A 12,792-nucleotide genomic window follows, 5' to 3' on the forward strand; every position below is an offset into this window, starting at 1 on the left:
TAAATTTATTGCACACATTATGTACATTTTTTGCACACGTCGTGTGGCTAGAGTTCATCTTGCCTTGGGCGCAAACTGGCTTATACCCCGTCAGACGGTCATTGAAATGGCCCTTTAGAGCAAACTCCTTAAAAATATCTGCGAACATGCGAACACCGAAGGGCACAGGCAGAGCCGAAATCGTGAACTGGTTCGCCGAATATTTGAATGAATTCATTCCGAAGTCCATTTAAATGCCCGAGTGACAGGGGTATTTATTACAGTGTAGGGTACGCTAGACTAACTATGGTACACAAGCCACGATCGCTCAGTAGAAATTGATCAATTCCAGTGCCTTCGCCCGCGGCTTCATGCAACAGTCGCCAAAACCATGCTCAATGAAAGTCAGCATCTTATGTGCCTTCTTTGCATGCTGCATGTGGAAAACCCAGTAGGCGGCAATCAGGTACGCCACACCCTGATGTAGCCATACCATAAGTTCAAAGTTCTTCCTTAATCAATCCTAAAATATTAAAATAAATTATCTCATACTTTACAGAATTTAATAGACATAATATGGGAGTCACAGATTTTTAACCTGAGCTTATTGCAGAAAAACACCCTGACAGCTACTTCTTAGACGTCGCAGCTTGCTCGTTATCTGTGGTAGCGGCAGATGCAATTACTCTTCCTGCAATCAGTCCGCTGTTGGCTATTCTCTTCCCTGCATAGTGCTTGAAGGGACCTGTAACCAAAAAAACACAAGCGTTTATGTTAAAATGCACTGACCATCAACAGAACAGATGGTTCCGAAGTCATCGTATGAACCTTGGAGACCACCCAAGTGGCACGCCAGAGGAATGCCCAATTTTGGCAAAGGTCTGGCAAACATAAGGGCCCAACTTTGGCGCAGTTTGGTTTTTGCACCATGGCACTCATCAGTGCCAAAGTACGGTGCCTAACTATAGCCTTAGTTGGGCGATCCTAGGGCATGCCAAAGTTTGGCTCTTCTCTGGTACGCCAGAGGAGTGCCAAAGTTGGTGCCATACTTCAGCCATAACTGCCATAATAAATCCTAATCTAGGAATTCGGGGCAAGCCAAGGCTTGGCGCTTCTCTGGTCCGCCAGAGGAGCGTCAAAGTTGGTGCCATAGTTAAGCCATACCTGCCATAGTAAATCCTAATATGGGAATTCGGATCATACCATGGTTTGGCGTTTCTCTGGTCCGCCAGAGGAGCGCCAAAGCTGGTGCCATACTTCAGCCATAGCTGCCAGAGTAACGCCTAATTTCGGTATTTGGGAAGTGACAAAGTTTGGCTTTTCTCTGGTCCGTCACAGGAGTGCCGATGTAGTGCCATACTAGAGCCAGAACTGCCAAAGACACGCCTAATTTGGGTATTTTTGACATGCCAAAGTTTATCTTTTCTTTGGTTCGCCACAGGGGTGCCAAAGTAGTGCCATACTTGAGCCATAATTGCCAGAACAACGCCCTATTTGGGTATTTCGAATATGCCAAAGTTTGGAGTTGATCTGGTCCGCCAGAGGAGCGCCAAAGTTGGTGCCATACTTGAGCCATAACTGCCATAGTAAATCCTAATCTGTAAATTCGGGGCATGCCAAGGTTTGGTGTTTCTCTGGTCCACCAGAGGAGCGCCAAAGTTGGTGCCATAATTCAGCCATAACTGCCAGAGCAACGCCTGATTTGAGAATTTCAGACACGCCAAAGTTTGGCGTTCCTCTGGTACGCCACAGGAGTGCCGAACTGTGCCATACTTAACCCATAACTATCAAAGCAACGCCTAATTTTGGTATTTCGGCCACGCCGAGTATGGCTTTTCTCTGGTCCGCCACAGTTGTGCCAAAGTAAGTGCCAGACTTGAGCCATAACTGCCAAAGCAACGCCTAATTTGGGTATTTAGGACATGCCAAGTTTGGCCTTTCTCTGGTGCGCCACAGTTCTGTCAAAGCAAATGCCAGACTGGAGCCATAACTGCTGCAGTAAATATTAATTTGGCGATTCGGGGCATGCCGAAGTTTGGCTCTTCTCTGGCTACCCACTGAAGCGCCAAATAAGTGCCAACAGTGGCAAAGAAAGCCGAGATGCCTGCCCAAGTTTCGAATATCTCTGGTGCATCACAGAAGTGCTCTTTCACGCGTCCCAGAAGAGAATTAAATTAAATAAGCGTTAGAAATACGATGGTAAGATGTCATCACCTCCGTTCCCAAGCAGCACGGGAATACTTTGCAGTATCGTGCAAGTGCCGGCCGAAAGTCGGTTCCAATATCGCTCAAACGTCCAGTTTTGCACCACCGTTTGATATCCGGTAGGTACTGCCGTACAGCTGTTTTGCACTGGCATAGCGTTCGCGCAATATTGTGCGAATACTCTACGATGCGTCTGCTCCGTATTTGCCGAACGCCGTGCAGGTATGTGTACGTTGCATATCATTTGTTGCATATCCAATCACAGATACGGACAAACAAAATTTTTTCGATCGCTCCCAGAAGTTTATTAAACCACCATCATTACACGCAGTGTATTCTCGACATATTTACAAGAGTCACACTTCTCTGTAAAACGAAAAGCAGATTATCAAATAGAATTAACACTGTCCTCATGCCAAGCAAAACTCATCACACAAAAAACCGCGGAGATAGCGAGGAAAGCAGGACTACTATCAGAAGCATGCTTGCAGTGTACTTACTAATAAAAGAACGATATCATGTAATCCTTGATAGATGCATAATCCAACTCAGGCACCCCACAAACACATTTGAGAAAAAAGGTTACGCACATTCAACTGACGTCTCGTCGTCGGCGAAGAGCAGTTTTTGTCGAGGCGTGTCCAACAGACACATCACAAGAATTCCACGAACTCCGGTGAAAAAAATGGCTGTTATCAAAATATTGGCATGGACGTATTCCGACCGTTTACGACGAAACAACACGGCCGCGTCTGCAACGCACGAAAGCGACAGAACACTGAAGTGCGCAGTTCGAAAACTGGACGTATTTCTATAACTAGACAAACGGCGAAAACAACAGCCCCAGAAATCCCATCAGCGTGGCAGAGAAAGTCACGTGACAAATTTTCGTCCAAACGTTTTTGTTCTACGTAGAAAGGTCATGCCGGTCACGCGTTTCGATCCACCCTTTTGATTTGCTTAAAGCGGCTGTCGCGCTCGCTGAGAGTCACACGAAGACACAAAAGCAGGTAGGAAGGATTTGCAAAAGGCGAGGTCGAAGGGGAATCAACAACGCATAAAAGGAAAGGCCGCTTCTGCCGGTGACCTTGTCCCCTTGCCTAGTCTGTCAGCGTTCGGCTTCCATCGTGGGCCTCAGAAAGATAATCTGCTTCTGTTTTGCGGGCTAGTCGCCATCCGATAGGCCTCAATTATTTCTCTCTTGACTCGCTCGCTGTGGCCTCCCATGGCTGTCGTGCCGGCGAAATTAGGAGCGCAGCCCGGACATTTTTTCCCGTGGATGACAATCGGGTTCTCGGAGTCAGTCGTTGAGGCATCGCCCCGTTTGCGCCATGTACCTGGCTCCGCAGGACAGGGGGATCGCGTACACTTCCTCCGCTTCCTCTCCTTCCCCCAAGATGTCCCTCTCCGGTACTCCCACGGAGCGGGCGGGCTTTGAGAGTGAAGCCAAAAATAAATGTTGTTAAAGTTGAAAGATTGTCCTGTCTGTATCGTCCCTTTGTGTCTCCACTTTCTAAATGTTTAAAAAGTACCAACACGCTAAAATAGTACAAGTTCTGGGATTTCATTTTCATTCCCCAACTGTGATGCGGGAGCCGCGCCACGGAGCCCAGGTTGTTTCCGCTCTTTGTTATCGCTAGGATTTGACAGTGCTCAATCACAATGCAAGACACGCACAGAACCACGCTCGCTTTTGCGATGCGCCGCCTAATAATGAAATCTCTCGTGGAGACGTGCGCACACCAGTCTCGCGCAGTGCTAGCTAAGTGGCAGCACTTTCTTTAAAGGCGGATTCACACAGGGGATGTAAGCCGTCGCGCGATCCCACTAATTCGCAGTGCAAAAAAAAAGTAACTAGATGATCAATCTCACGTGCGCGATGAGCGAGTCCAACGCCTTCGTTGGCGAGTCACTTCTCAAAAACTCTAGCTCCGAACGCCGTTGATTGGCTCGGCCTCTCAGCGACTAGAGCGCATCGCAAAAAGTCGGGTCAGCAAGCGACTGCTCAAATCCCGTCGCTTTTTGCCCGCGATGGTCGATTTTGCGATGAAAGTTATCGCGCGACTATATCGCATCACCGGTGTGAACGCGCCTTAATGTCGAACGTGTCTCACGGCGCGTCCCGATATTGGCGCGTGTACCTACGCGCGAGTACAACATCCGGCACAATTTGCGTTTGCAAAGCCTGGTCCAGCCGCGTCAAAACATTCAACCAACCTTTGGACTGGACAAATCAAGAAACACCCAAAATATGATAAATTTGCCAGCCGAATAAAACTTGATTTGTATTTAATTAAGATGAAGACCACAGGCGTACATCAAATACCTCATCAGCCGAACTCCAAGGCATTAAGCCTAGTTCTGGCACTTGTTTCGCAACTTTGGCCCGTATAGCTGCCAGATGACAGCCGAACTATCGGGAAGCGAAGTCTAACTTTGGCACTTTGGCGACTTTGGCCCGTAGCTGCCAGATGACAGCCGAACTATCGGGAAGCGAAGCCTAACTTCGGCACTTGTTTGGTTACTTTGGCCCGTCGCTGCCAGATGACAGCCGAACTATCGGGAAGCGAAGTCTAACTTTGGCACTTTGGCGACTTTGGCCCGTAGCTGCCAGATGACAGCCGAACTATCGGGAAGCGAAGTCTAACTTTGGCACTTTGGCGACTTTGGCCCGTAGCTGCCAGATGACAGCCGAACTATCGGGAAGCGAAGCCTAACTTCGGCAGTTGTTTGGTGACTTTGGCCCGTAGCTGCCAGATGACAGCCGAACTATCGGGAAGCGAAGTCTAACTTTGGCACTTTGGCGACTTTGGCCCGTAGCTGCCAGATCACAGCCAAACTATCGGGAAGCGAAGCCTAACTTCGGCAGTTCTTTGGTGACTTTGGCCCGTAGCTGCCAGATGACAGCCGAACTATCAGGAAGCGAAGTCTAACTTTGGCACTTTGGCGACTTTGGCCCGTTTAGCTGCCAGATGACAGCCGAACTATCGGGAAGCGAAGTCTAACTTTGGCACTTTGGCGACTTTGGACCGTAGCTGCCAGATGACAGCCGAACTATCGGGAAGCGAAGCCTAACTTCGGCAGTTGTTTGGTGACTTTGGCCCGTAGCTGCTAGATGACAGCCGAACTATCGGGAAGCGAAGTCTAACTTTGGCACTTTGGCGACTTTGGCCCGTAGCTGCCAGATGACAGCCGAACTATCGGGAAGCGAAGTCTAACTTTGGCACTTTGGCGACTTCGGCCCGTAGCTGCCAGATGACAGCCGTACTATCGGGAAGCGAAGTCTAACTTAGGCACTTTGGCGGCTTTGGCCCGTAGCTGCCAGATGACAGCCGAACTATCGGGAAGCGAAGCCTAACTTCGGCAGTTGTTTGGTGACTTTGGCCCGTAGCTGCCAGATGACAGCCGAACTATCGGGAAGCGAAGTCTAACTTTGGCACTTTGGCGACTTTGGCCCGTATAGCTGCCAGATGACAGCCGAACTATCGGGAAGCGAAGTCTAACTTTGGCACTTTGGCGACTTTGGCCCGTAGCTGCCAGATGACAGCCGAACTATCGGGAACCGAAGCCTAACTTCGGCAGTTGTTTGGTGACTTTGGCCCGTAGCTGCCAGATGACAGCCGAACTATCGGGAAACGAAGTCTAACTTTGGCACTTTGGCGACTTTGGACCGTAGCTGCCAGATGACAGCCGAACTATCGGGAAGCGAAGCCTAACTTCGGCAGTTGTTTGGTGACTTTGGCCCGTAGCTGCTAGATGACAGCCGAACTATCGGGAAACGAAGTCTAACTTTGGCACTTTGGCGACTTTGGCTCGTAGCTGCCAGATGACAGCCGAACTATCGGGAAGCGAAGTCTAACTTTGGCACTTTGGCGACTTTGGACCGTAGCTGCCAGATGACAGCCGAACTATCGGGAAGCGAAGCCTAACTTCGGCAGTTGTTTGGTGACTTTGGCCCGTAGCTGCTAGATGACAGCCGAACTATCGGGAAACGAAGTCTAACTTTGGCACTTTGGCGACTTTGGCTCGTAGCTGCCAGATGACAGCCGAACTATCGGGAAGCGAAGCCTAACTTCGGCAGTTGTTTGGTGACTTTGGCCCGTAGCTGCTAGATGACAGCCGAACTATCGGGAAACGAAGTCTAACTTTGGCACTTTGGCGACTTTGGACCGTAGCTGCCAGATGACAGCCGAACTATCGGGAAGCGAAGCCTAACTTCGGCAGTTGTTTGGTGACTTTGGCCCGTAGCTGCTAGATGACAGCCGAACTATCGGGAAACGAAGTCTAACTTTGGCACTTTGGCGACTTTGGACCGTAGCTGCCAGATGACAGCCGAACTATCGGGAAGCGAAGCCTAACTTCGGCAGTTGTTTGGTGACTTTGGCCCGTAGCTGCTAGATGACAGCCGAACTATCGGGAAACGAAGTCTAACTTTGGCACTTTGGCGACTTTGGCCCGTAGCTGCCAGATGACAGCCGAACTATCGGGAAGCGAAGTCTAGCTTTGGCACTTTGGCGACTTTGGACCGTAGCTGCCAGATGACAGCCGAACTATCGGGAAGCGAAGCCTAACTTCGGCAGTTGTTTGGTGACTTTGGCCCGTAGCTGCCAGATGACAGCCGAACTATCGGGAAACGAAGTCTAACTTTGGCACTTTGTCGACTTTGGCTCGTAGCTGCCAGATGACAGCCGAACTATCGGGAAGCGAAGTCTAACTTTGGCACTTTGGCGACTTTGGACCGTAGCTGCCAGATGACAGCCGAACTATCGGGAAGCGAAGCCTAACTTCGGCAGTTGTTTGGTGACTTTGGCCCGTAGCTGCTAGATGACAGCCGAACTATCGGGAAGCGAAGTCTAACTTTGGCACTTTGGCGACTTCGGCCCGTAGCTGCCAGATGACAGCCGAACTATCGGGAAGCGAAGTCTAACTTTGGCACTTTGGCGACTTTGGCCCGTAGCTGCCAGATGACAGCCGAACTATCGGGAAGCGAAGCCTAACTTCGGCAGTTGTTTGGTGACTTTGGCCCGTAGCTGCCAGATGACAGCCGAACTATCGGGAAACGAAGTCTAACTTTGGCACTTTGGCGACTTCGGCCCGTAGCTGCCAGATGACAGCCGAACTATCGGGAAGCGAAGTCTAACTTTGGCACTTTGGCGACTTTGGCCCGTAGCTGCCAGATGACAGCCGAACTATCGGGAAGCGAAGCCTAACTTCGGCAGTTGTTTGGTGACTTTGGCCCGTAGCTGCCAGATGACAGCCGAACTATCGGGAAACGAAGTCTAACTTTGGCACTTTGGCGACTTTGGCCCGTAGCTGCCAGATGACAGCCGAACTATCGGGAAACGAAGCCTAACTTCGGCAGTTGTTTGGTGACTTTGGCCCGTAGCTGCCAGATGACAGCCGAACTATCGGGAAGCGAAGCCTAACTTCGGCAGTTGTTTGGTGACTTTGGCCCGTAGCTGCTAGATGACAGCCGAACTATCGGGAAGCGAAGTCTAACTTTGGCACTTTGGCGGCTTCGGCCCGTAGCTGCCAGATGACAGCCGTACTATCGGGAAGCGAAGTCTAACTTAGGCACTTTGGCGACTTTGGCCCGTAGCTGCCAGATGACAGCCGAACTATCGGGAAACGAAGCCTAACTTCGGCAGTTGTTTGGTGACTTTGGCCCGTAGCTGCCAGATGACAGCCGAACTATCGGGAAGCGAAGCCTAACTTCGGCAGTTGTTTGGTGACTTTGGCCCGTAGCTGCCAGATGACAGCCGAACTATCGGGAAACGAAGTCTAACTTTGGCACTTTGGCGACTTCGGCCCGTAGCTGCCAGATGACAGCCGTACTATCGGGAAGCGAAGTCTAACTTAGGCACTTTGGCGACTTTGGCCCGTAGCTGCCAGATGACAGCCGAACTATCGGGAAACGAAGCCTAACTTCGGCAGTTGTTTGGTGACTTTGGACCGTAGCTGCCAGATGACAGCCGAACTATCGGGAAGCGAAGCCTAACTTCGGCAGTTGTTTGGTGACTTTGGCCCGTAGCTGCTAGATGACAGCCGAACTATCGGGAAGCGAAGTCTAACTTTGGCACTTTGGCGACTTCGGCCCGTAGCTGCCAGATGACAGCCGAACTATCGGGAAGCGAAGTATAACTTTGGCACTTTGGCGACTTTGGCCCGTAGCTGCCAGATGACAGCCGAACTATCGGGAAGCGAAGCCTAACTTCGGCAGTTGTTTGGTGACTTTGGCCCGTAGCTGCCAGATGACAGCCGAACTATCGGGAAACGAAGTCTAACTTTGGCACTTTGGCGACTTTGGCTCGTAGCTGCCAGATGACAGCCGAACTATCGGGAAGCGAAGTCTAACTTAGGCACTTTGGCGACTTTGGCCCGTAGCTGCCAGATGACAGCCGAACTATCGGGAAACGAAGTCTAACTTTGGCACTTTGGCGACTTCGGCCCGTAGCTGCCAGATGACAGCCGTACTATCGGGAAGCGAAGTCTAACTTAGGCACTTTGGCGACTTTGGCCCGTAGCTGCCAGATGACAGCCGAACTATCGGGAAGCGAAGCCTAACTTCGGCAGTTGTTTGGTGACTTTGGCCCGTAGCTGCCAGATGACAGCCGAACTATCGGGAAGCGAAGTCTAACTTTGGCACTTTGGCGACTTTGGCCCGTAGCTGCCAGATGACAGCCGAACTATCGGGAAGCGAAGCCTAACTTCGGCAGTTGTTTGGTGACTTTGGCCCGTAGCTGCCAGATGACAGCCGAACTATCGGGAAACGAAGTCTAACTTTGGCACTTTGGCGACTTTGGCTCGTAGCTGCCAGATGACAGCCGAACTATCGGGAAGCGAAGTCTAACTTTGGCACTTTGGCGACTTTGGCCCGTAGCTGCCAGATGACAGCCGAACTATCGGGAAGCGAAGCCTAACTTCGGCAGTTGTTTGGTGACTTTGGCCCGTAGCTGCCAGATGACAGCCGAACTATCGGGAAGCGAAGCCTAAATTCGGCAGTTGTTTGGTGACTTTGGCCCGTACCTGCCAGATGACAGCCGAACTATCGGGAAGCGAAGCCTAACTTTGGCACTTGTTTGGTGACTTTGGCCCGTAGCTGCCAGATGACAGCCGAACTATCGGGAAGCGAAGCCTAATTTGGGCACTCGTTTGGCGACTTGGGCCCAAAGATGCCAGATGTCGACCGAACTACAAGGTAGTAAGCCTAACTCTGGCACATCTGTGGCGATTTTGGCCCGCATGTGCCAGATGACAGCCGAACTATCAAAAAGTGAATCCTAACTTTGGCATTCGTTTGGCGATTTTGGCCCAAAAATGCCAAACATCTGCCGAGCTACCGGGCAGTAAGCCTAAATCTCGCATTTGTTAGGCGATTTAGGCCCAAAGATGCCAGATGACAGCCGAACTGCCAGGCAGTGAAGCCTAAGTTTGGCACTTGTTTGGCGAATTAGGGCCAAAATACCCAGACTGTTGCCAAGGGAGGACAGGTTTGCCTCTACTTTGGCTTCTTCGGGCTTTTCAATGCCCTAAACTCGCAGACGCAAGCCAAGTTTGGCCCAGAACTCGGTGCTGCCTGGGCAGGTGGGGAGTGGGCTTTTCTCAAAAAGTGAATTGAAAACAATTCCTTCAAACCAATACCAATACTACCGATAGAAAAGATGGTAAAATGGCAGAATGGTTTTAAAGTGATACTGCAACGAAATTGTAGTGCAAATTTTATTTTCTGAATGTCAACCACGTTCTGGTCATACCGTGGAGACAATTTTTTGCTCAAAAAGACACGAAAACATTTAAAACTAATGTCTGAGAATATCTCCCGTTATGCATCACGTTTGTGACGTCTGGTTCTCCTTCAGCCAAGGCTACATGGTGACTGGCCTGGTTGTGAACTTATACGTTTGTGACGTCAGGTTCTCCTTCAGTCAAGGCTATATGAGGGCTGTCGTGGCTTTGAGCTCCGCAACGTGATCGCCTGCATGCACTGCAAGCTGGCCGTTCGAGTTATCCCTCCCCGCTCTCCGCAGGAGCTTAATAGGCACGGGAGAAAAAAGAAATTCGATTCAGCCAAGTTAGACAGAGCTCGGGCGCACACAGCCTGCCACCATGTTTCTGTGTAGCGGTGTTGCTTTTATGTGGAGTGATGTGACAGTATTTGATTTATTTAAATAATGTTTCGGCGTCTTTCTGAGCGAAAAAAAATTGGTGTCTCCGTGGTGTGGGCAGAACAAGGTTCACATTTAGACAATAAAAGTAGTGCTAAAATTTTGTTGCAGTAACCCTTCAAAAAAAAAAAGAAGAACAAAGTACAACCTTATTTTCAGCAGTTCACACCAAACATGTTTATAACTATCTACCCTTTTGTGCTAGTTTCATTTTCTATCGTTTCATAGTCTCAGTAACTTTAAGAGTGAGTGACAGTCCTGCAAAAATGTCATCAAGCATGTAAAAAGCTTCAAAGCCGGAAAAAATGACAGCTAATTGCAAGCTTTTGAAAAGTCAGACCAAACAAAATGATCCATGTCAAAAACTGTAGGATACCTGTAATGCTGCATGTAAGCTTAAGAAATTAAAATTAATATACATTTCTAGCATTCTGCTCCTACAAACTATAATTATCTTCACTCTCGCACAACCACTAGGCGGAAGGAGCAAAAGGCCTTCGATTATCATAATCGTGTGCACTGCAAACATCCAAGAGTTATCAACTTTTTGAGAAATGACTATTCGCGACTCCAGGAAAACTGCCGCCACCAAGCGGGTAAACCGGGAAGCAGCTGGACCAGGTCGTTTCGCGCCTCTCCGCGTCTCTGGGGGCCTTCGCGATCGCGGACATGTGTTGTCGGCGCGGTGGCGAACAATATAATTTGACGAAGGTCCGAAAATTTCGTAAGTTTGCCTGAGTGTTCGTTAGTGTGGTAAAGACTCAGTAGATTGCTTCCTTCCATCGTGTGCTTGAAAGCCCGTTTACTCCACAATGCACGGTCGCGCGTTTTCGATTTCCTGGATGGGGAGGAATCACGGAAAAATGTTTTGATTTCTTGTCTGTCTCGAATCACATTCAAAATGACGACTACTTGGTATTTGATAACTGGCTTCTTTATAAGGTTGTAGAACAGTGGACTGAGGACGACAGACGAGGTGTTTCACTGGAGGGAACACCAATGTTGCAGTCAAGTGGATGAGAAAGTTCGATAGCCGCTTTTCTTGAGTTTGGTTATGTTCGATTAGCTTCAAGATTGAGCCACCCACGCCGTTGGTGCGTTGGCCATTCATCTTGGCTGCTTTTCGCCGAAAAAGCCACTAGACCACACAGAAAGAGTTGGGCTGATTTCGCAATTACTTGATCCCAGAAAACCTGCTCGCTGCATTTGATTAATGAGAGCAATTATCTGCTTTTAAAAGGTGGGGTACCCGTCCCGAAAAATTAGAAGCTGTCACGGCATTATGATCTATCGCGACTCCAATAGTTATATTACAGCCCCATCAAAGCCAGCAGCAATATTCGTCTACATTGCTCAGGTTGTCTAGCTACAAAATAATCAGTTTCTTCGGTCAGGATTCGAAGTCAGGTTTAATGCAGAGAGGTTCTGCGTAAATCTCCGGTGAAGACTCTCTTCCGTTTGTCCCCATTCCGTCTCCGTTCTACAGCATAGTACCATTTGGCTGAGTTTAAGTAGTATCTCTCAGTCTGCCAAATATACCTTCATCCAACACTTCCCCCTAATAGCTAGTCAACTAAGGTCATATTTCAACCCGAAGAATATACTAATATCGCTTTAGTGGGACCATAGCACGTAATATAATACATAACCCGCTCGTCAAAATGACTTCTTGATTGCTACTAAAACCTGAATTGAAATACGGGTATCAGCTGCTTAGTGGGGCGCTAGCGTGTTAATATGCTCCTTGGCTCAATAAGCGCTTGCTTAATTTTCGTAATTTTCCTGCAGCCTGTGTTGTTGACCAAGCAAACGACTGGAGCTGTTTCTTAAACGCTGATACGCACAAAAGCTCGATTTCGCAGACAGATAAGTCGCGTGGTCGAGGCATGCGAGTTAGCTGAGAATTACTCTCGGTGGAACAATTCTGTAGTCATCCCGCTTTCTTTAGCTGATAATAACTGATTAGAGTCTATTACCGTCTCCCCGGAGCCCAAAGTTTAGGTTTTGAACAAAATCTCCGAAATGAAAGTTTGACATGAAAAGAACAAAAACACCGGGAAAACAAAACTATGCTCTGCAAGTTTATGCGCACCGGCTACACTTAAGCGTCTCAGTTCAAATACCTATAAAATCGGGCATTAAACAAAATAAAATATGTTAAATTGATTGTGCCACCCGTTCAGGCAGCCGGGTCGAGCCGACGCGACCCGGACCCACCCGTCATGATTGTTTGGTGGTGGCGCCCCCTATAGGTCACTGGAGTCGCGAAGAAGGGATAGTTCACATATGCGGCACAGAGCTAAATCAACAGTAAGATAGTGCCCACTTGAACTTAACTTAGCACTGATACAACAGTGTATGAGCGTCGGATCATTAACAAAGAACAAAATCAGCACTATTCTCAGCACTTACTGTGCTGAGAATAGTGCTGCTCTATCGTAAG

This window comes from Ixodes scapularis, unplaced genomic scaffold (assembly GCF_016920785.2).
Source record: "Ixodes scapularis isolate PalLabHiFi unplaced genomic scaffold, ASM1692078v2 PGA_scaffold16__2_contigs__length_2301149, whole genome shotgun sequence".
NCBI lineage: Eukaryota > Metazoa > Arthropoda > Arachnida > Ixodida > Ixodidae > Ixodes > Ixodes scapularis.